We start from the raw sequence: 23,885 nt of genomic DNA on the forward strand, positions 1-23,885 counted from the left end.
TTGCAGCCCCATGGACTGTAGCCCGCCAGGCTCCTCTGTCCATGAAATTCTCCAGTCAAGAATACTAAAGTGGGTTGCCATGCCCTCCTCCAGGGGATCTTCCCCACCCAGGGATCGAACCCAGGCCTCCCGCATTTCGGGCGGATTCTTAACCATCTGCGCCACCAGGGATATGACGTTCCCCCCAAAGACCCACCCCATGGAGGGCTGTCTGGAGAAACTGTCCCAGCTGACCCAGCACCCGTGGTTATTCTGGAGTCTGTGTCCAGGTCAGCTCCTGCCTCCTGGGGGAGACTGACCCTCGGCTTCTGTCCTCCCGCTCCCCTCAGCGGCCTGCGCCTCGCAGCCTCGTGGGGCTGGCGGGGTGTCCGACCCCCACCCGGCATCCAGGCGGGACCAGGCCTCCTGGGCCCTGTGCGCTGGCGCCCCCTTCAGGCACACAGGGGTTTAGCAGCAGCCCGGCTCTGTCAACACGCTCCCACGCGCTCCTGGCAAGGTTAGTGGCTTCTGCTGCTGAGCTCCGCCCTAAGGCGTGACCAAGCGCCCTGTTCATAGCTTTAGAGAATCACAGCTACAAGGAAGCTGAATGTGTGGTTTCTGCAAGTAGCTCAAGGGATACCACAGGGACGGAGGCAGAGTGCCTGGGCAACCCCGCCCCTCGGCCGGAGCTGCTCGTTCGGCCCTCTTGGACACGGCTCCACATGGTGTTTCACTGGACCATCAGGGTTGCTGTGGGTCGGAGGGACTGTACGGGTCTCGCTGAAGTGAGCCCGCAGAGTGGCCACGTCCGAGCCGAGGGCTCCTTTGAAGCTTGACGGTCAGCTCCAGCCCGGCCCCTCCAGGCCTTTCCTTCCTCCTGCAGCCCTGCGCCCCTGCCACTCCTCATGGTGTGAGGGCCTTACTTCAGGAACGCCAGACAGCCTCATGGCCTCGCTTCCCACGCTGCTTCTCGCCGTTTCCGTGTAACTCTTTAATACCTCGTTACGTGTGGTCTGGATCAGTCGCAAGCTTGAATAAGAGTCAGAATCGGCGGAGGCCTTGTTCAGATACAGACTGTGGGTCCATTCCTAGAGTTCCTGATCCCCAAGGTCTGAGTTATAGGAGTGCCTGCATCCTAAAGGACATCAAAATTGAAAAAAAGACTCCCTAGAGCTGATTGTACTAAGTGAAGTAAGTCAGAGAGCAAAAGACAAATACCGTATGATATCACTTGCATGTAGAATATAAAATATGGCACAAATGACTATACCTATGAAACACTCATAGGCATAGAGAAAAGACGTGGTTGCCGAGGGAGTAGGGGGTGGGGCTGGGGAGGGATGGGGTAGGAGCTTGGGATGAGCAGATGCAGCCGATTATGTGTAGGATGGATAAACAACAAGGTCCTACTGTATAGCACAGGGAACTATATTCAATATCCTGTGATAAACCATAATGGAAAAGAATATGAAAAAGTATGTATGTATGTATGTACAGCTGAAGCACTTTGCTGTACAACAAAAATTAATACAACCTTGTAAATCAACTGTCCTTCATTTTTTTAAAAAAAAAATTCTAAAAAAAAAAAGACTCCAGAGAGAAAGCATTTTTCTAAAAGGTGTATTCCTCAAGTGGATTTGCTAAAGCACTTCCATATTTATAAATGAAAACTCAGTTACTGAGGCAGACTAAGAAATCACTCCAACTTAATGACATGGAGCAACTGTGCTCACAGAATCTGAGGGTCAGTAATTTGAACAAGGCACGGCAGGAACAGCTGGTTGTTGGTCCTTGATGGCCTCAGCTGAATGCCTCAAGGCTCAGGGCTCAAGTCATTTGAAGGTTTGTTCTGCTTGTTGGGTGGTTGATGCCTGTTCACTTCTGGAAATGAGACCTCTGCTAGGTTGGCCTGGGATTTTACTCACAGCCTGAGGGCTGGGTTCCCAGGGTGAGCATCCTGGGAGAGAGAGAGAGACCCATGTGGAAACCATATTGCTTTGCATGATTTGGTTGTGGAAGTCATATGTCCAAATGTCTGCTGTGGAGCCAGCTACAAAGACCAGCCTGGGTTCCAGGTTCACTTAATACAACTGGCAATATCCTGGAAACTGTGTGGGACTGAAATATGACTTTGGTAATTTTTGGAAAACACAATCTATCACAATGAACTAAAGAAGTAGACTCTACACCAAAACTCATCTATAAACATACTCTAATTCTCTCTCGAACATGGCCTAGCTTCTATAGACCGTATATTCCAGTTTATTTAGACTGCATAGGAATCAGGTCTACAGATTATCTTGAAAAATCAAGATATTTTCCATTATCTTGAAAAATTTCAGCAATATGAGCTGAAATTCTCATATGTCAATATTTGCCAGATCATCTGTTCCTTTTTATTTTTTTTGGCTGCTCTGGGTCTTATTTTGCAGCCTGTGGGATGTTCGATCTTCTTTGCACCACATGGGATCTTTAACTGTGGCATGTGGGATCTAATTCCCTGAGCAGGGATCGAACCTGAGTCCCCTGCATTGGGAGCATGGTGTCTTAACCACTGGACCACCAGGGAAGCCCTCAGCTTCTCTTTTTGAAACCTGCCATGTAGTCCCCACTTTCCCTGTTCACCATAGACCCTGTCACTTGGGTCTTTCCCATGCATTTCAGCTTATGTCATTATGTGCCCAGGTCTCACAGATGTTGAGTTTATGATCCTCAATGAAGAGGATGTGGCTGCCCCTAGTCTGACCGTGTATGGAAACAACCAGATGAGATCAGATCAAAAGCAGAGCTAAGATGGTATGAATATAGGTGAAATCATACCACTCAATACCTACTTGAATTGGTTACCATGTCTACTTGTGTTTGTCCTAAATCTGCTTCCCCAAGAGCTTGTAATAAATGCCTACTTGTATTTGTCCTAAATTTGCCTCCCCAGGAGCTTGCAATAAAAACATTCGTTCTTAGTTCTCATTGTCTCTGATTTGACTAAAGATCTAAAGAGGGGTTTGGGCCTGGGATGGACAAACTGAGGTTTCAAGACCTCTGTGTGGCCAGAGCTAAAGGAAACTCATTGAAAAAAAGTGAAAGTGAAAGTCACTGGGTCATGTCCAACTCTTTTCGACCCCGTGGGCTATAGCCCATCAGGCTCCTCTCTTCATGGGATTTCCCAGGCAAGAATACTGGAGTGGGTTGCCATTCCCTTCTCCAGGCGATCTTCCTGACCCAGGGATTGAACCCGGGTCTCCCCATGTGGGCAGATTCTTTACCATCTGAGCCAGGAGGGAAGCCCCAAAGGAAACTCATTAGAGTAGCCTATCTTAAGTTGTTCTGACCCTGGGATCAGGGATTAGGGAGTCTGTGAACCCCTGAAATTATAATACATAATTGTATGTGTATGTGGAAGATGATCACATATTTAGATAGGTTTTTCACTGAGTTCCTGACCCTAAAAGGTGAAGAATCTCTGCAGTATCTGAAGACAGAAGATCAGGGCAGGGGCAAAGGACTTCACAGGCACTTGAGGCTGAGAGTGAGGCTCGCGGAGAGAAAGCAGAGGGAAAATGGGCCCAGAAGTCAGGGCAAACTTGCCTGAAACTGCTCTTGTCAAGGTCACCAATAACTTCCATCCTGCTAAATCCAACCATCAGTTCTCAGTACTCCCCTCACTTGACTTATCAGCCAACTGGCCTGACTGATCACTGCTTTCGCTCGAAATGCTTCCTTCAGTGGCTTCCAGGACAAATTCTCCTAGATGGTTCCTGCCTCACTGGACTGACGGCTCCTTCTTCAGCCTCATCTCCTCTCTGCTGGGTTCTCATCTCCTCCCTGACTCCCAACCTTTGGAAGTTTCTAGAGCTCTTCTTCTGTTCTCTATAAACATTTACTTCCTTGGTGACAGTATTCAGTCCCACAGATTTAAATAACACCTACATCGTACAGGTTCTCACATTTCTCTCCATGTATACCTCTAAGCTCAACAGTGCTTCAGAATTCCACATTCAGAAACAAACCTGCCTACCCTACAATTCCCCTTGGATGATTTAAAAGACATCTTGGACTTTCCAAAACTCAGCTTTTCTTTCCCCTGCCCTCCCCTTTCCCCACCAGCTCCTCCCCCAGGCTCCCCATCTCAATGAAAGGGACCTCCAGGCAAGAATGCCAGAAATCCAGAATCTTCTCTTGCCTCATGTGACACCACATGCTTCTCTGCATTTCTGCTGCTTTATTTTTTGTTTGTTTTGTTAACTTTTTATTTTATATTGAAGTGTAGTTGATTTACAATGTTGTCCTAGTTTCAGGTGTACCACAAAGTGATTCTCTTACACATACACATGGATCTATTCTTTTTCAAATTCTTTTCCCAGCTAGCTTGTTACAGAACATTGAGCGGAGTTCCCTGTGCTGTACAGTAGGTCTTTGTTGTTTATCCATTTTAAATCAGAAGACATACAGATGGCAGAGTGTCACATGAAAAGATGTTCAACTAACATTGCTAATTATTAGAGAACTGCAAATCAAAACTGCAGTGAGATATCGCCTCACAGCAGTCAGAATGGCCATCATCAAAAAATTCACAATGAACAAATTCTGGGGAAAAGGAAGCCCTCCTACATTGTTGGTGGGAATGTAAATTGGTGCAGTCACTACCGAGACAGTATGGAGGTTCCTTAAGAAACTAAAAATAGAGCTACCATATGGCCCTGCAACCCCACTCCTGGGCATATACTGGAGAAAAACATGGTCCCAAGGGATGTATGCCCCCCACTGTTCACTGCAGCGCTGCTTACAGAAGCCAAGACACAGGAGTGATCCAAATGTCCAGCTACAGAAGGATGGACAAACAAGATGTGGTCCATGTATATATGTATGTACATATATGTGCATCACATATAAATATGTATGATGGAATATTACCCAGCCATTAAAAAGAATGAAATAATGCCATTTGCAGCAACCTGGATGGATCTAGAGATTGTCATACTGAGTGAAGTAAGTCAGACAGAGAAAGAGAAGTATCATATGATATTGCTTATGTGCAGAATCTTAAAAAATGATATAAATGAACTTATTTACAAAACAGAAACAGACACACACACTTAGGGAGTTTGGGGGCTTTGTGTGTTTTTTGTTTTGGCCTCCCCATGCAGCTTGCTGCATCTTGGTTCCCTGATCTGGGATCAAACCTGTGCCCACAGCAGTGGAAGCACAGAGTCCTAACCACTGGATTGCCAAGGAATTCTTTCTCCTACTTTAGAATCAGAATGGCCATCATCAATTCAGAGGCCTAAGTGAGATCACCTGGTCAGTCCCATGTCCTTCGTGGTTATTAAACATGGGGTGGTGAAACCAACCTGGAGTTTCCCATCGTTCCACAAAATGGACCCCAAATTGGGGCAATTGAAATGTGACCAGCGACCAACCCGTCTTACTCGAAATCTCAGCCGTGGCGGTCTCCCAGAGGTGGCCTGGAGGAGCAGAAACACAAGTGATGTGAGACCGTATGTTGCATTTATCTTAGGAGAAGCCGAGTAGGGGACGTGCGTGAGGTGGAGGTTGTGAAGGTAGAATGTGAACCAATCAGAAGAGTAACATGGGAGACTTCCCTGGCAGTCCAGTGGTTAAAACTCTGTGCTCCTGATGCAGGTGACATGGGTTCAATCCCTGGTCGGGGAACTAAAATTCCGCATGTCACAAAGCACAGGCAAAATAATAATAGTAATTTTTAAAAAAAAGAGTAACATGGAATTCAGGCTGAACCGGAGAAAGGCGAAAATTCCCCTGCAGGGTGCAGTCACCATCCTCAACAGGGTGCTGGCACCTAAGCCGACGGCTCTGCTAATGACCTGCAACAGGGGAAAGGAAAGGGCCGGGATGTGTCTTCCCAGTACCCCAGAAAGGCACTGGGGTGAGCACTCATTATAGAACGCTAAGAAGGAGCAGATGACAGGCTTGAAGCTCTCATTGCTGTTATTTCTGTTTCACTGTGTAGCTCTGTCATTTATATTTCTAATACAATTTAAGAGGCAGCTGGTCCCTGTAAAGCAATATCTCCCTGAAAACATATATGGTCTCCCTAAGGACAGGCTACAGCAGACAGAAGGTACAAAGTTCATCATTTTCCTGCTCTTTAGCTCATTTCCAGGCACTGTGGGTCTAGGTCTTGGCATTTATAAACCAGGTGAAGGATCTACTTTTCCAGAATGTTTCTTCTGTGCCCAGGTGGAAGCAGTGTCTCTCTCTTTCCGCTCTTTATCCAGCTGTCTGCTAAAATTCTCATGCTTTTCTACCCTTTATTCTAGTTACTTTTTGTGCCTCTAACTTCTCTTCGCTTAGAGTTTGGTTTTATGGAGGGCAAGGTCTGTCTGGCTAATCTGTCTTTGATCAAAGACAGGGATTCTGTCTTTGATTCCCTGGTATTTGTCACCGTGCCTGACACCCACAGATACTCAATAATTGCTGGGTAAAAGAAAAGAAAATTTAAGGCAGAGACTACCTTGAATGGTGCTCATGGTAGAAATAGCTCCCCCATTTCCAGTGCTTATTATATGTTAAGCTTTAAGCTAACCATTTTATGTCTGATTCCAAAGTCAGACAGATGATAGCAACCTATGTGGAATGATGTGAAGGGTTCCTGAAAGCCTTCTGCCAGTCTGTTTGAAATGCCTACGAGGAGTTTGAAGTAGGACAAATTGAAAGACAAAATTGTTTAGGAAACACAGACCATGTTAATATATTAATTTTGATTGAGAATGTATTTGTTTTCAATTAATGAATGGTCTTAGTCCATTCAGACTGCTGTAACAAAATACCATAGACTGGGTGGCTTATAAATAATAGAAATTTACTTCTCCCAATTCTAGGGGCTAAAAGGCCCAAGACCAGGGTGCCAGCATGATCATGGTTGCAGAATTCTGGTTGTGTCCTCATATAACAGAAGGAAATCAACCCTGAATATTCATCGGAAGGACTAATGCTGAGGCTGAAACTCCAATACTTTGGCCAGCTGATACAAAGAGCTATTGGAAAAGACCCTGATGCTGGGAAAGAGGAGAAGGGGGCCACAGAGTATGACATGGTTGGGTAGCATCACCAATTCAATGGACATGAGTTTGAGCAAACTCCAGGAGGCAGTGAAGGACAGGGAAGCCTGGTGTGCTGCAGTCCATGGGGTCACAAAGAGTTGGACATGACTTAGCGGCTCAACAATAACTGCCTCATGAGCTAATGGCTTCCCAAAGGCCCCTCCCTCTAATACTGTCACTTTGGGGATTAGATTTCAACATAAGAATTTGGGGGGACACATTCATATACTATTTACATTCATATGCAAATCATATTCTCAGTTGTTAATTAATATTGTTTGAGAACTTATTATTTTCAAAGATCTGTTTTAAGAGCTTCACAGGTAGCATTTTTCACAACCCCATGAGATAGGTATTAGTCCTGTCATGATTTAGTAAATGAGGAAATTGAGATACAAAATTCAGTACTTTGTTCCAGTTCTCACAGCTAGTAGGTGAGGGGTTCCCAGACTACGGGCCCAGGCAGTCTGGTGCCAGGACCTACACCCCTGACCACTCTCCTATGACAGTCATTTCCTGGAGAGGGCATCAAAGTCCTAAGAAAATGGGACATGATTTCTTAGAGAGGAGTATGCAAAACAGCTGTGTATGATGTGGAACAGGAACTGGAAGGTGTGAAACATGAACACAGCTTTAAGAAACTTCTGAGTTAGCACGCTGAGCTCCTGGTGTGAGTCAGCTGGACACTGTGGGTGAGGCAGCCACTCGGCGGTGCCGCTCGAATCTCCCTTCAAGAGAACCTCCTTGGAACAGGGTCTTTGGGGAACAGCCTCCAGCTGCTACATACTTAGATCTTCCCAAGCACTCAGGCTGAGGCCATGCTCTCCCTGGGCTGTTCACATCAGTACCGCAGCCTGACGTCCCTGGTCCATGCCGGTGGAGAATATTTCAGTGGGGCTCCCCATCGGCCTGGCTGAGACCCTCCGCTCTCACGCAGAGCTCCTGCCGTCCCGCTGTCCTTCCCCAGGTGTCAGACCAGCCTCAGGGGCTGACGGCCACCCCCTCACTCCTGCTCCTCTGCCCCTGTATCCCTCACAGGTGCTCCCCCCAATAAATCTCTTACCTGTCTGATTCTGTCTTGGCATTTACTTCTAAGAGGATCCAAGCTGACACAATGAAAGAAGTAAAAGAAAAGCAGGGGAAAATGAGTCTGTTAGCCTGTGTGGATGGCTATAACAAAATACCCTAAAGTAATATGGCTTAAACAGCACAGATTTATTTCTCAAAGGCCTGGAAGCTGGGAAGTCTGAGATCAAGATGCTGGCAGATTCAGTGAGCACCGTCTTGCCGGTTTGCAACAACAGCTAGTGAGAACCCTCTTCCTCATTTGCCACAGCGACCTTCTTGCTCCACCCTCACATGGCCCTGAGATCATCTGTCTCATTCCTCTTCCTTTTCTTAAGAGTTGAGATTTTCACCTAGGAGATACAAAGTATATACAAAATTACGATGAATACATGCTGGAGAGGGTATGGAGAGAAGGGAACCCTCCTACACTGTTGGTGGAAATGCAAATCGGTGCAGTCACTGTGGAGAACAGTACAGAGGCCCCTTAAGAAACTAAAACATAGAGTTACCATCAGACCCTGCAATCCCACTCCTGGGCATCCACCTGGAGAAAAACATGGTCCAAAAGGATGCACGCACCCCCAGTGTTCAGTGCAGCACTGTTTACAATAAGCAAGACACGGAAGCAATCTAAATGGCCGTTGACAGAGGAATGGATAAAGAAGATATGGCACATATACATAATGGAATATTCCTCAGCCATTAAAAAGAATGAAATAAGGCCATTTGCAGCAACATGGATGGACCTAGAGATTGTCACTCAGTGAAGTCAGACAGAAGAAGAAAGAGCATATGCAATCCCTTACATGTGGGACTTAAAAAGAAATGATACTAATGGACTTAATTACAAAACTCACAGACTTAGAGAATGACCTTACGGTTGCCATGTGGAAAGAATGGGGGGAAAGGATAGTAGAGAGTTTGGTATCGACATGTACACACTACTATATTTAAAATGGATAACCCTATGGCTATTTCATGTTGATATATGACAGAAACCCATACAGCATTGTAAAGCAATTATCATCCAATTAGAAATAAAGCTAGAAAACCAGTGCAGCCAAATAAGTAAATAAATGTTTAAAAAAATAAAATGGATAATCAACAAGGTCCTCCTGTAGAGCTCAGGAAACCCTATTCAATGTTATGTGGCAGCCTGGATGGGAGGGGAGTTTTGAGGAGAATGGATACATGTATATGTAATGGTGAGTCCCTTTGCTATAAACCTGAAATTATCACAACATTGTTAATTATATTGTAATATAAAATAAAAAGTTTTAAAAAAAAGAGTTGAGATTTTATTCAAGGGAGCCAAAGTGTATACAAAATTATGATGAATATAGTGAATATTGTAATAATTATCATAACAACAATACAAATAATGTTTTGAAAATTTTTTTCATGCTTACTTTTTAAAAAACTTTTTAATTTAGATTGAAGGATGGACAGTTAACAATGTTGTGATAGTTTCAGATGGACAGTAAAGAGACTCAGCCATACATATATGTGTATCCATTCTCACTCCTCTTCTTATAAGGTGCTAATCCCATTTATGAAGGCTCTATCCTCATAATTTAATTACCTCCCAAAGGCCCCACCCCTAATACATCACATTTCATATTAAGACATGTTGACGGTTGTCAACATACGGCTTTTGGAGGACCATGAATATTCCATCTATTCCACCCTTCTCTTGTTTTGACTATAATCTACTTGTGTTTAAATAGATATACAAGAGACCATTAAGAAACAACCCAAGACATCCTGTGATTTCTGAAATGTATTTATAATTTCCTCTCTTTCCTAGAAAAGCTGGGTAGTGCTTACAAAAATACATATGACCCCCAAGGGGAAAAAGGGGTGGAGGGACTCCAGGAAAAGGAAAAATAGGGCTGGTGAGTGCCCAGCAGATGAAAGGCGGAAGCAGGTGGGGCCCAGGGGTCTGCACAAACCACCTCGGAACTCCCTAGTGACCCAGCTAAGAGTGGCTCCTGGCCTCAGCAGGGCTGACGAAGTCTGTCAGGTGAAACCAACCCACTTCTTCCAGAAGAGGCACTGCTTCTTCAGCTGCCAGGACCTACCTATGCCACGGACTAGACAGCCAAAGTTTCCTTGCTACTCCCTTGTTCTGGGGGATGGCCCAGCATCACCTGGTGCCTTGCCTGGGCTCGCCCAGCCAGGAAGGGGCAGAGAATATCTAAGCCATTAATTCAAATAAGATCAGGCGTATATACAGAAAGGTATGGTTGTGCTGTGGGCTCAAATTTCAGGCCTGGCTTAGTCATCACTAAGAATTTGGCTTGAGAAAAGCAAATTTGTGGGGGGCAACACTGTCCGCAACCACCCACCCTCACCAGGCATCATAGTAACTGCCTGCATGAGTTGTGTTACGACCGGAGGTCCTGGTGAGAAACGCAGAGCTGACGAGCTACCACCCACAGGAAGAATTCAGAAAGGCCAAAAGAGGCACCAGACACCGTCTATCCTAGCAGCCTCCCAGGACCCTTCTCGCTGGAATCCGTCTTGGCCGAGGGATGCTTGCCACCAGGAAGGACCCTGAGAGCGCGTGGTTAGCGAGGATCCTGAAACTGACACCGTCAGCATAAAACCCGAGACACGAGTCTCGGCCGCGCAGGCCTCCTGGGCTCCCCTCACCCTGCGGCCCTCCGCCCAGCCTCCTTTCCTGACAGTCTCCTGCTTTGTCAGGACGTGTGTCTCCTCAGATCAGTCATGTCTAAGTGTTAGAAAGAGCCCATCTCAGGCCCTGGAAGGGGTCCCCCTTCCTGCAACAAGCCGTTTGATGGAGAACTCACGTAAGAGTTCTCACGTAAGGAAAGTGACAGGAATCTGGGGCCATTGAGTTATTTCTGTATCTCTCCAAGAATGCCATCGTCGTATCCATTTCACTACCTCTCAGGCCCTGTCTCTCTGAAATGAAGGAATCAGAACGGAGGGGTATTTTTCATGGAGCATTATTTCCACATGAACTATTATTGTTATTAATCTCCCTTCAGGCTTCCGCAGTGGGAAACAGACAGTTCCTTCTTTTCGGTAAGGACTAAAGAAGATGAAAGAGGGAGTTAAAATGATGCTTTGGCTCCGCAGGACACAAGGCTTTTCTCTCTTTTTTCAGAACAAGACATCCTAGGAGAGGAAGTGAGCTTCGTAGAGATAGCAGGCACAGGGTGTGGGGAGGGAGCAGCCCCAGTGTTCCTTTCTGAGTTCCTGTTCAGGTGTCAAGGCCCATGGGCTGGGAAGACCCCTGCCCTTTTCCAAGCGTATGCTTGGCGTGATGTGTTTGACACTAAAGCAAGTCTGTACCGGAATTAAATCTCTGAGGCAGAGTTTTGGGTGAAGTAGAAAAGAATAGCTTCATTGCTTTGCCTGGCAAAGAGGGTCACAGAGAGCTAAGGCCCTCCAAACTGTCTGTCCCACCCCCGCCTGGAGAAGTTTTATAGTAATGGTTCAAAGGAGGCTTGATCAGTTCAAGGACTTTCTCCTGATGCGTGGATGCAGAGGTAAGTAGGAGTCCGCATTCACCATCCTGTTTCCAACTGGTCTGGGGTCTCTGTGCTTGTGGACAGAAAGTCCTTTTTTTTCCTTTTGGTGGATAATTTTTTTTTCCATTTATTTTTATTAGTTGGAGGCTAATTACTTTACAATATTGTAGTGGTTTTTGTCATACATTGACATGAATCAGCCATGGATTTACATGTATTCCCCATCCCGATCCCCACTCCCACCTCCCTCTCCACCCGATTCCTCTGGGTCTTCCCAGTGCACCAGGCCCGAGCACTTGTCTCATGCATCAAAGTCCTTTTTAACCGATAACTTCTCCCACCTGGTGGGGTTTCCGTGTCTGCAAAATGGCTCAGAGACTGTCGAGTTTATCCCTTGATGGGAAACGAGGACTTTGCCCCAAGGCAGCACCGTTGTTTCTCTAGACTGTTTTTCTCCCTGGTCTTGAAGCCTCTTCCTTCCCTAATTAACAACTGCTTGACTCTGCCAGTTGGAACTTGGAACACTGGGAAGGTCATAGAGGCTGAAAGAAGCCTGTTTCCTGTAATCAAAGAAATGGGAGACACAGAAAGGCTTTTGTGCCCAGGAGCCCCAGAGGGCTCTGCTTGGTACCAACATGGAAGGGATGATTGCACCAAATACTAACGATACTAGCTCCCAACACTCGTAAAGCACTTGGCATTGTATTGGGTTCTCATCTCATCCTGGGAGCGAGTTTGTCATCCCTCTGTGTGACAAAGGAAAACCTGGGCACAGTCTCCTAGGTCGATTCTCTTACTGAAGGTCACCCTGTTATGTGCTGGGACCAGAACTTGAACCCAAATACAGAAAACTGTGATCCTCACTGTTGGAGATTCGTCAGGGTTACAGGGAGCAAGTGAGTAAAGGTGATATTGGGGGATGTAAGACTAGGAAGGAAGCACTGTCCAGCAGTCAGTCTAAGCAGTTAACAGTTGCATAATGTGGGCAAAGACTGTCCCCTGCCATTTCAGAAAATACAGGATGTCTGGCCATCAGCCATCCACCACTGCGGTGCCTGCCGCCACCCCATAGCGCACCCTGAGGGATGGAATATAACAGGATACTGGCCCTAGATAGTTAAGATGCGTATCAAAAGAATGATTTTTAAATGCCCAGACTCTTGCACCTCCCCATACACAGAAAAGTGCTAGATTCATGACTTTGAGACGTCTGTCTTTTTGAGTATGTGTCATTAGTAGGAATCTTTTCTTGCTTTACTACCTGGGCTTTTGTTGTTGCTTTTTACTTTTGCAAAAGCTCCTATATATCCTTGTTCCTCCTTAGGTCTTTGGAACAATCCCTCAGAGCAATCTGAGAGGCTGACATCCCAGGCTACAGTCGTCAGTAAAGCCACTGAACAAAATATAATTTCCAACTTTGAGTCTGTACATTTTTTTTTTTTTTTTGGTCAGTAATAGCTTCTTTTTATTGACCCAGAATATGAAGAGGTTATGAAGTAGACAAACAGAAATTCAGGCAAGCCAGACTTTTGGTTTTGCTTTCTCATTTTCTTTTGTTTGATTGTTTTTAAAGGGGAGAGGATAATGTATAGTTACTTGCCTTATTCAGGCCATTAAAAGTCAAATATTGAGCATCCATTAACTTTGAGGGGGTCAGGAAGTGAGAATAAGTAACACTAAGCTTCTGTGAGAGGCCCGAAGCTCCTAATCTAGGGTGGGAGGGAGTTATCCCTGGAGATCTCTGCTGCACCTAAACAGAAAATGCTGTGGACAGAGGGTCAGAAACATGCCTTTTGCCCCTGTGGGGGTTGGAAAGCTTCCTGATAGATGCAAGCTGGACCATGAGGGACGGGCATGACTTGGAAAGACAGTTTCGGAGGAGGGAGGTGGCCCTCGAGGGAAGAGGGACCGTGTGAGCGAGGGCTCGGAGCAGGGAGGGTGCTGGACCTCTGAGAAGCTACCAGCAGACGAGCAGACCAACACAGGGGCTGAGGTAAGTGGTGGTTATTCTCATCGTGAATGACAAAGTCGCATTGGTGGCATCAGTGATAAAGAACCTGTCTGCCCACGCAGGAGACACACAAGACGCAGGTTCGATCCTTGGGTCGGGAAGATCCCCTGGAGGAGGGTTGGGCCATTTCTTGCCTGGAGAATCCCACCCTAAAATAGTTCATAGGGTTGCACAGAGTAAGACACGATTGAAGCAACTTAGTACATGCTAGATTCTTTTAGCTTCTTTTTTTAGATTCTTTTTAGATTCTTTTCCATTATAGGTTATTACAAGATATTGAGTAACCGTTTCTAATAGAGTAGGATTTTCACAATCGGAGTCTTCAGTGCTGGAAGGGGTAAAAGTTAAAGGTCATTTCTCCTCTTGGCCAGCCTGCAGCACCTATGCCCCCCTCCTCATAACTCCACCCACCACCCTCCAGCTCACCCCTTACCCCACTGGCTCTCTCACCATGCTGAAATCTGTGCCTTGGTCTGCAACCATCAAGGCTCCGTCCGCATCCACACAACAGCCATCTACACTAATAAACACAGGCTTCCTGCCCTTCTAACCAAGCCCTACATCTTCTTCTCTTGACTAAATGTGGGATTCTTTCAGCAGTTCCTGTTCCCCATTTTTCTTCTTTTCTCTCGTTCTCCTCTGAACATGTTCATTTATTTCTCCCAAAGTGCAGCTTTGGACAACCCACCATGCCCACCTTCTCTGAGTGCCAGTAAGTGCTCCTCTGGGCCCTGGGATCACAGCAGTAAGGTAAGTAGACAACTTGTTGGTGGGAAGGGAAGGGGGAGTTGGGGCGGGGCAGGCGAGAACTGAGGTATGTTGATCATTTACCAGGTACCAGGCAGGATGCAAAGAGATTTACGCATGTTACATCTTATTGTTCCCAAATGGGACCATTATTCCCATTTTGCAGATCAGTAAACTGAGACTCAGGGAAATGAAATAGCTCAACCAAAGTCAAGTAAGTAGTGGAGCTCTGATTGGAGCCTGCCTCTGTCTGACTCCAGACAGACAGACAGCTGGGTCAGAAGTCCAGCCCTGGTCTTGAACACCTTTGAATCTCCAAATTTAGAACAGCATCTTACATAAAATAGGTGCTCAGTTTTAAGCAGTTTTTAGACACACCCTCTAAAAGCACTGCCTCATTATTTATTATAAGCAAAACATATTTTAGCTCTATATCCCACATATCTTTTTTCTTTTTCTTTTCCACTTCAAAGCCAAAAACACCCCCCTCCCACCTCCCCCCTCTCCCAGCCCTCCATAAGCAATCTTCCAGTTGTCCCAGTATGCTGCTGGGCCCTGATGCTCTAGGGTTTCTGACAGCCTATTAAATGGTTATGTTCTGTCCTCACATGTTTTATGAGATTTTTCCAATGACCCAGCTCAGGAGATAATGGGAGGACAGATGTGGTTCATCAGGGGCTGACAGATGGGCCTGCAGCCTTTGGTGATTTTCAAGGGGAAGAAAACTGAAACTCAAGAGAAGGAGTTTGATTTTTATTTTTCCTCCTCTGATTTAGACAGACTCAAACAACCCTGTCTTCTATAGCCTGACCAGTGTCCTAAGGGGCATCATCAGTTCCAATGGACTCTGGACCGGAGCCCCTTTGTAGCTGGTGACAGGACCGCCAGGATGAACCCAGTTCCTTCCTTCCTCACACCTGGCTCATCTCACCTCTTCCTTGAATCTTGGCCAATAAAGGGCAGTGAAATGTATCAACTCTGAGTGTCACTTTCCTCCTGAGGCTCTGGAGCTTGGCTTTTCTACTTTTAAGGGTGAGTATGTTGTCTTTGGCAACTTTGTGAGATTGTTCCCCCTAAACTGAAACTTCTCTTCCTCCAAAAAGAGAGAAGAAATCAAGGAAGGGAAGGAGGGAGAGAGAACTGACATTTGGCAAACATTTAGGCTTTTTACATGCATATCATTTAAATGCCACAGAAATTAATGAAGAAATGGCAGCACTGCCCAAAGCCATGATGTTGGCAGAAGGCGGGGTGCTGGGTTGGATATGTCTATTGAATGTGAGATTCTGGTTGACTGCTCAGCAGATGATTGGAAACAAAGAACCGAAGCTTGGGAAGTAGATGTAGATGAGGGGAAATAGACAGAAATAGATGATCCAGAGATGGGGTTGTGGGGATCAGCCACATAAAGCCGTACTGTGGCTTCCTGAAAGAGTGTAACCCAGTGGAGCAACTCCGTTCCATCTGTACCCAGCTGCACACCACCGTGATCCATCAGCTGCAGAACTCTCAAAACTCAGGGAACTGTGCCTTTGCTATTCTGTGTGAGTCTTCCTCAGAGTGTTAAGGGTGGAGGAGGCTGCTAAGGGCAATAGGCAGGAGAGGCTTATATAGAGGTGACTATGAAATGGAAGGAAGGATGAGCGGCCAACCCTCTGGGAGGCCATACAAGAAGCATCCAAGTAAGGCACTCTCAAAAACGGAGGCAGCCAGGGGACAATAAGGCAGCGTCAGTCAGGGTCTGATGCCCATACCTCCGTTATCCTGCACTGTGAGGGCTCATAATAACTTTGGAGCAACTGCCCAAATGTCTTCAGTAGAGCCCTGCTCAATTCCCCTAAATTTATTACAGCCCTGTTCATAGAGGGGGGGAAGATACAGATAAGGAATAGAAAAGAAAAATAAAACGAGCAGCCTTTCAAAACATGATTGCTTATGTAAAATTATTATAAACTTTCACCAATGGTGTGCTAGCTCTCTGAAAAATCAAAGACTAGCTAGCATTTGTAGTGTTTGCCAATTTCCGTGGTGTAAATTCTCCCACCACAGATTACGTCAAGCTTAGTGTTTATAACTAGCTTTCAGAATTCTTGAATATTTAATAACTAGCTCTTGTAAGAGGTGAGGATTAAATACGTAATGATTCTAGAGCACCACAGAGTCTTGCACGTTGCCATTAAGAAGGGTAAATTGGACTTATACTAGTTATCTTGGAAATATTTCTAAAAAAATTTGTTGTGTAAGAATAACAAAGATAGGGAATTATGCCACAGAGTCCCACATATGTAAAGCAAATATGCCTGTGTGCGTATGTGTACGTGGTGAGTAGTTATATGTGCTTAGTAGCTCAATTGTGCCCAACTCCTTGTGACCCCATGGACTGTAGCCCACCAGGCACCTCTGTCCATGGGGATTCTCCGGGCTGGAATACTGAAGCAGGTTGCCACGCCCTTCTCCAGCGGATCTTCCCAACCCAGGGATCGAACCCAGCTCTCCCACATGGCAGGCAAATTCTTTACCGCTGAGCCACCAGGGATGCCCAAGTAATTATATAAGCATGAAGAAAAAAGCATGGATGATGCACGTTAGGTTGTTAACGTGGGTTACCTGGTGGGTGCTAACACAGGAGGAGCAGGAGAGACAGAAGGGAAAGTGAGAAACAACACAGGAGAAAAATACTGGGTCTTTTAATATTATTACTTTTAAAGAATCACACAGTATATGAAATATCATTTTATTTATTTTACATGAAATTGCATGTCTATATCAAAAATTTTCAAACAAAGGCAGAGGGAGGCAAAAAATATATAAATATGGTGAGTGGTAAATAGTATGTATCATGTGACATACAGTGATTTATTATTGTTAATACTTTGAAAATTATTATTTTACACAATAATTATTAAAGAAAAACAATAAATAAATTAATACATGAAATTTAAAAATTCTTATTAGGGAAGAATGTGGGAAATAAGGGGAAGGTAAGCAGGGAAGTGTGGAAGGAACAAGCTTGTCATCTGATGGGTGCTGGGTTCCCAGTAGACCCCCAGCCAGGAGGGGAATCCTCATGTAGATGGCCACTCTCCTGGAATAACAGTAAGATACCCGGACTTTCCCTCTTCCAAGGGTGGTCAAAGACTCAACCTTAAGACAGGGAGGAGGAATCCTACCACCCAGGCTAGCCAAACTTTCCAGGAAGTAACTTTACAACAGTTTCAAATGAAACTGTTACATTATTTAACTATAATGTAGCATTATAACTATAACATTATTTAAAATTACATGTGTGGATATGAGAAACAAACCCATTATAGTCACAGAATCACTAAATTCAAGAGCTGATTTTTTGGGAACAAATCACTTACATTCCTTCATTATAGTATGAATGAGATAATATAGTAGCAATAAAATTTCACCCCTGACATTAGAACAGTCTCTCAAGGTCAGAAACGGCAATCTACAAGACTTTTTGGGCTTCTCTGAGTACATGCATGCTAAGTCACTTCAGTTGTGTCTGACTTTGCGACCCCATGGACTGTAGCCTGCCAGGCTCCTCTGTCCATGGGATTCTTCAGGCAAGAACGCTAAATTGGATTGCCATGCCCTCCTCTAGGGGAATCTTCCACACCCAGGGATTGAACCCGCATCCCTTATGTCTTCTGCATCATCAGGTGGGTTCTTTACCACTAGTACCACCTGGAAGCCCTTGGACTTCTCTGTGAACCTAGATATCCCACACAAATCTAGCTCTGGCCAAGCTATGCTGGGGTTTAACTCATAAATCGACTTGAAGGATGCCTCGTTGTGGGTTAAGAATATATTCAGAATCTAGTATATTTGTTTAGCAGTCTGCTAACATGATAAGAGAACACTATTAGAGAAGGAAATGGCAACCCACTCCAGTGTTCTTGCCTGGAGACTCCCATGGACAGAGGAGCTGGGCAGGCTACAGTCCATGGGGTCACAAACAGTCATACACGACTGAGTGACTAACAACAACATAATAGGGCTAATAAAACTAGACAGCGTGTTAAAAAGCAGAGACATTGCTTTGCCAGCAAAGGTCTGTCTAGTCAAAGCTATGGTTTTTCCAGTAGTCATGTATGGATGTGAGAGTTGGACTATAAAGAAAGCTGAGCACCGAAGAATTGATGCTTTTGAACTGTGGTGTTGGAGAAGACTCTTGAGAGTCCCTTGGACTGCAAGGAGATCCAACCAGTCCATCCTAAAGGAAATCAGTTCTGAATTTTCATTGGAAGGACTGATGCTGAAGCTGAAACTCCCAACACTTTGGCCACCTGATGCAAAGAACTGACTCATTTGAAAAGACCCTGATGCTGGGGAAGATTGAAGGCAGGGGGAGAAGGGGATGACAGAGGATGAGATGGTTGGATGGCATCACCAACTCGACAGACTTAAGCAAGCTCTGGGAGTTGGTGATGGACAGGGAAGCCTGGCGTGCTGCGGTCCATGGGGTCGCAAAGAGTCAGACATGACTGAGCAACTGAACTGAACATAAGAGGGTACCTTGTCCTCACTATTCTGAAAAATATGGTATAAATACCCGAGCCTCCTGAAACACAGGAGGAAAAGGCAGAGATCTGAGTTTGGTTTCCCACCTTGCCAAGGACAACCGCATCTTCTGTCCTGGCATCTGGGGAGTCCGTTCTCACTGCCCTTTGTTAGGGAGCAGTTGATAGAGCCATGACAGCAGACCCCCTCCCACACCATGGAAAAGCAATTGGGATGCTGTTGCTGTTGTTGAGTCATTCAGTCGTGTCTGACTCCTGTGATCCTCGGATTATAGTCTGCCAGGCTCCTCTGTCCATGGGATTTCTCAGGCAAGAATCCTGGAGTGGGTTGCCATTTCCTTCTTCAGGGGATCTTTCCGATCCAGGGATGGGTCTACTGCTTGGTAGGTGGATTCTTCACCGCTGAGCCACTTGGAAACTTGTAGAAGCGTCATGCACTAAGTTTGGAACTGATTGGGGGAAAAAAGGAGTGTGTGTGTGTGTGTGTGTGTGTGTGTGTCTATGAGAAAGTTTGTGTGCCTGTGGGTGTGTGTGCTTACTTTAAAAGCATTTTATTATAGCTACTTTGAGCACAGGCTGACTAGCTTATGAACATCCATACTGATACCTACGCCAAATGCTACTGACCAGCATTCTTTGCCTCCTTAATCAGTAGAAATTAATCAGAGGCCAGACAGGACATTCAGGCAAGACTTTACTGGGGCCCCTGCTGCAGGAGGAGGGGGTCAAGAACAAGTGACAGGTTCCTTGTTAGCTTGCTCACTGAGAGAGGCTGAGTTGGTTCCTTATTTGGGATGAAGGTAGGGATGTGTCCACAGGTCAGACTAGAGAGGTGGCTTAAGTGGTCTGCCCGCCACTTTAGGTGGTGTTGTACGCAGGGGGCACACATAGTCCATTGCTTTGGCTCCCTACTCTTCTGAAGTGGCAGCTGGACTTTTTGGTCTCTTTATACCTTGTCCGATTCACCCCAACCGTGCATGCACACAATTATTTTCTGTCCCTTACAATTCCTTTGTATTTGGTTGCTCGAGGAGACATTTGTCCAGATTCAAGCATTGCAGCACTTCAATAGCGGGTCCCAGGTCCTAGCCTGTCAAAAAGACAGCATTCAATGTAGAAAAAATGATCGTTACATGGGACACATTGTACTAGAGACTTTAAATGCATAAAATGAAGTTCCTCCTTTTTAGAGGAAAAAATCCAGTCTACAGAAGGCATAAGACAAAGGCACAAAAGAACTTTTTAAAAAGACAGGATATATGCGTTGATATATGTGTGTTATCTGAACCAATGACATCTGTTTCTTAGCATAAAGAAGGCTGAGAGGAAAGGCAAAATATTGCTGACGTCACTTCATTTTGACATCTAGTAATTTATTCAAGAGATACCTTGGTTTAAAAATAGTGACCAAATGCATTTCTTTCCTTTCCTTTGTAAGTAACCCAAGGGAGATTCAATAGATACTTCATGTCTAAACCTGGAACTGAAATAAATTTAGTCCATTCAGTTTGAGTTTCTTCAACCAGAACAAGAGGCTGGAAATAGAAATTAAACTGAATTATGGCTATTTATATATTTGTATGCCTGAGACTATTGCCTGAGAATTATACCTGTTAAATACAGGGCAAGGGTTATCTATGAGTAGATAGTATAGAATAAATAGATAAATAGGTAATTAACTATGTAATGTTTAATATTAATATGATATTGGTGAAAAAGAGTTTAGGTCAAGACGGAAACAAGATAATGCAATGTTTCCCAAACTAGGACAAAAATTGGTATCTACTGGAGAGCTTTGAAAAATATGGCTGCCTGGGAGTTAGCCCTTAGGCTTTTGATTTAACTGGATGGAGCATTGCTCATCAGTGGTGTTCAAAGGTCCCGGGTAAGCTCTAATGTGCAGCCAAGGCTGAGAATCATGAGGATATAGAAGGAAAGTTCAGAGAATAAAAAGACATCTTGAAAATCTAGGACATGATTTCCAAAATTAGGCAAGAAAATAAAAATGTCAGTGAAATAATTGAAACATAAATAGTAGGAAATGCCCTAGAAGGTAAAACAAAAAGACAGAGACCAAATTATGAGAAAAAATGAAGGACAGAAGTGTTAGTTTACCAAGGAGTTGGAATTCTGAACAAGAAGAACAGAGGACGTGGAGAAAACGCATTTTCAGAGGGATGAGATATTTTACTAGAGCTGTAGGCTGTGAATCGCCAAAGGAATCACTGAGAATCAAACATAATAAGTAGTGATAGACACACAACTAGCTATATCACTGGGGAATTTTGGAACAGAAAAGAAAAACAGAATATCCCAAGAGACTGCAGAGATTCAAAACAAAACCAAAACTAGGACATCTATAAAAGAACACAAAAATGATTGGCATCAACACTTTCAAGAAGACTGAAATTTAGGAGAACATGGAACAAAGCATTTAAATTCTACGAGAAGTTTGTTTCAAACCACACTTCTCAATACTTTGGCTACCTGATGAGAAAAACTGACTCATCGGAAGAGACCCAGATGCTGGGAAAGATTGAAGCTAGAAGGGAGCACAGAGGACGAGATGGTTGGATGGCATCCCCGACTCGATGGACATGAGCTTAAGCAAACTCTGGGAGATAGTGAAGGACAGGGAGGCCTGGCATGCTGCAGTCCACGGGGTCGCAAAGAGTCAGACATGAATTAGTGACTGAACAACAACAGGAAAACTATCAATTGAGTGTTTGTGTGTGTGTGTGTGGCGGGGGGAGAGGGTGAGGTGGGTAGGTTAAAGTTAGATGTCTACATAAGGGACTCAGATATGTTACCCCTGACTCATCCTTTCCAAGGAAGTTATTTCAGGATGTACTCCATGAAAAAAAAGGGGGACACAAATTAAGGAGGAAGTAGACATGGGACACTGAAAATAGGGGATTCTATGCAGGAAAGAATGAAAAGCTGACCTATAATTACACTCATGGTGGGACTACTACTCCATCTGGAAGGCTCTGGGAAAGAGAGAGAGAACTTGACTGCTTATGTCATATAATGAAATATTTTTTTAAAAATGAAGACAATAGAGAAGAAAAGAAACTCACTATGAAACTCTAAGAAAACAAAATTGCTAAGTAAGAAAATTCAATCATAATATTGGCATTTTAAGTTCTTTGAGCTACCAAATCTTTTTAAGTAATTAATTCAGCTTTTTACAAAATGTTTCCTGCTTTCAATGTCATTCATAGAAAGCCCGTCTCAACTCAAACATGTATTTTAGCTATATTTTTCACCAGTACATTGATTTACTTTTTTCCTTTAAATCTTTAAACCATGTGAAATTTATTCTGGAGGACTTGTGAAGTAGCTATAGGGGAACAGATCTGTGCTGGCCCCCAGGACAGCACATGTCTTCCCTCCATTAAGACACCTGGACAAGTCTTAAATGCAGCTGATCTGTATCCTGGCAGAAAGTCTTGGGAGCCTGAATTTCTACTGGGTTATTTATCACTCGATTCTCAGTCTCTTAAGGGGTGCGTCCCATGGCCAAGTTCTGATGAGGCCTGAGGCTTTCCGCCTCACCTCCCTGTAGCACAGCTGGAAGCTCTGAAGCAAAATGCAGCTGGCTGAGTTGGCTTCGCTGCAGCAGGGTGGCTGGCTTTAGAGTTGCCATCACCTTTGGTTTCACGGTTTTCCTGCACAAGGGGCCCAGAAGGCTTGCATCCTTGGCTACTTCCTTCCACTGACTTTGAGAGTACTAAATTATCTGAATCTAAAAAGGGCTTCTTTCTTTACTGGCTGAAAGTGTCTGTCTTCCTCTGGCCTTGTGTTTGACACTAGCATGTATTTTCTACCTAACTTATTCATTGACTTTACTGACACCATTTACTGAATAGTTCCTTCTTTCTTCATTGATTTTTTTTTTTTGAAGTATAGTTGACTTACAATGTTGTGTTAGTTTCAGGTATATAGCAAAGTGATTCAGTTATATTAATACATATATTTGTATCTATTCTTTTTCAAATTCTTATCTATTACAGGATATTGAGTATGGCTCCCTGTGCTATACAGGAAGTCTTTGTTGGTTATCTATTTTATATATTGTAGTGTGTATATGTTAATCCCAAACTCCTAATTTATCCCTCCCCTACTCTTTCCCCTTAAGTAATCCTAAATATTTCTATGTCTGTGAGTCTATTTCTCTTTTGTAAATAAGTTCATTTGTATCTTGTTTTTAGATTCCACATATGTAGAATATCATATATACATGATATCGATATAACATCATATCATGTATATATGATATTTGTATTTCTCTGAATTATTTCACTTAGTACTGATGATCTCTAGGTCCGTCCATATTGCGGTAAATGACTCCATTGATTTTCTAGTTAAGATTTTTCTTATCTACAAAATGATTTTATGTACCTCATTTGTGTTCAGACTTTTTATGTTCCATTTCTTTCCATCTCTCTACTCTGTTGCCGGCACCACACTAATTGTTGTAAATTTCTAATGCATTAAAAAATTTATCTTTTTTTAATTAATTGATGATTGCTTTACAATATTGGTTTGATTTCTGTCATACATCAACATGAATTAACCACTAAGTGTACATATGTCCCCTCCCTCTTGAGTCTCCCTTCCACCTGCCGCCCATCCCCACCCCTCTAGGTTATCACCCGTTTGAGTTCCCTGAGTCATACGGCAAATTCCCGTTGGCTGGCTGTTTACATATGTTAGCGTGTGTGCCTCCAAGCTACTCTCCATTCATCTCTCCCTCTCCCTCTCCTCCCCCACCCCGTCCGTAAATCTCTTCTCTGTCTGCATCTCCACTGCTGCTCTGTGAATCAGGTTCATCAGTACCATCCTTCTAGATTCCATATATATGCATTAATACATGATATTTGTTTTTCTCTTTCTGACTTACTTTGTATAATAGGCTCTAGGTTCATCCACCTCATTAGAACTGACTCAAATGCATTCCTTT

At 44.3% G+C, this 23,885-nt stretch overlaps 2 long non-coding RNA genes across 2 annotated transcripts; one reads left to right on the top strand and one right to left on the bottom strand.

Annotated features, from left to right (window-relative positions):
• Positions 1 to 8,257: 8,257 nt before the first annotated feature.
• Positions 8,258 to 12,121, bottom strand: LOC110132283 (uncharacterized). The gene is made up of 2 exons (XR_002312425.2): positions 11,971 to 12,121; positions 8,258 to 8,479 (listed from the first exon to the last, which is right to left on the bottom strand). It is a non-coding gene; the product is annotated as an uncharacterized lncRNA (long non-coding RNA).
• Positions 12,122 to 12,187: 66 nt separating this feature from the next.
• On the top strand, positions 12,188 to 15,359 carry LOC110132284 (uncharacterized). Its single transcript, XR_011489817.1, has 3 exons — positions 12,188 to 12,525; positions 12,954 to 14,390; positions 15,164 to 15,359. It is a non-coding gene; the product is annotated as an uncharacterized lncRNA (long non-coding RNA).
• Positions 15,360 to 23,885: the final 8,526 nt, after the last annotated feature.

The sequence above is a fragment of the Odocoileus virginianus genome, chromosome 10 (genome assembly GCF_023699985.2).
Source record: "Odocoileus virginianus isolate 20LAN1187 ecotype Illinois chromosome 10, Ovbor_1.2, whole genome shotgun sequence".
NCBI lineage: Eukaryota > Metazoa > Chordata > Mammalia > Artiodactyla > Cervidae > Odocoileus > Odocoileus virginianus.